The sequence below is a fragment of the Humulus lupulus genome, chromosome 6 (assembly GCF_963169125.1).
Source record: "Humulus lupulus chromosome 6, drHumLupu1.1, whole genome shotgun sequence".
NCBI lineage: Eukaryota > Viridiplantae > Streptophyta > Magnoliopsida > Rosales > Cannabaceae > Humulus > Humulus lupulus.
In genome coordinates this window covers 196789923-196790962 of record NC_084798.1, presented here as the reverse complement: position 1 = coordinate 196790962, position 1040 = coordinate 196789923, and positions in this window count along the sequence as shown.

The window sequence follows — 1040 nt, the reverse complement described above, 5'->3', positions numbered from 1 at the left end:
TCCCAATGTGCTTTGGGCCTACAGGACCACACCTCATTCAACCACGGGATATATGCCTTTTTCCTTAGCCTATGGCTGCGAGGCTTTCCTTCCAATAGAAATGAAGATTAACTTCATCCGCACACAAGCATATGATGACCAGGCCAATATCGCAGCATTAGCCGGGAATTTGGACCTATTGGAAGCTAAGAGAGACATGGCACAACTGAGGCTAGCCACATATCAGCAACAAGCCGCGAGATATAATAATTCGAGGGTGTGAGAGAGGGAGTTCAGAGTAGGAGACCTAGTGTTTCGGAAAGTCTTGCCCAACACTCAAGATCCGAGCGCGAGTGTGTTAGGGCCAAACTGGGAAGGGCCCTACCAAGTTGCCCAGGTTGTGCCCCCTAACACCTACAAGCTCGCACGCTTGGATGATACCATGGTACCTAGAGCATGGAATGCAGAACATCTAAAGAATTATTATCAGTAAGACTTCCATGTTGAGGCAAGGTTATTATTGACCTGTCTAACGTGCAGGTTAAATGTAATAGTTATAAATTTAATTTGAACTCCTTAATATGTAGCAAGAACAAGTCACATTAAGTTACCATGTACTTCACCTGTTTTTCAATGAATGTGTTGTGACATTTAGTGAATATGTAGTATAGTATTCTGTTTAATAAAAATGATTATCAAAATGCATGAATGGAATGATCAAAGTGCCTGCCGAGATAAATCTCACCAACCACTTGGGGGGCAGAGTACATAGGCGGTCGAAAAAAAAGGGGGTCCAAAACGAGACCCCTATATCCTAAAAGGACCCCTTATATCAGGAGGATCCTAAAAGGACCCATTATATCAGGAGGATCCTAAAAGGACCCTTTATCAGGAGGATCCTAAAAAGACCCCTTATATCAGGAGGATCCTAAAAGGACCCCTTATATCAAGATCCTAAAAGGACCCCCCCCCCCCCCCCCCCTTATAAATAAAGAAGAAGATCATGTAAGGCATCGCTTGAGTTCACAAGGATTAGCTACCCTTATGAACATCAAGGAGGT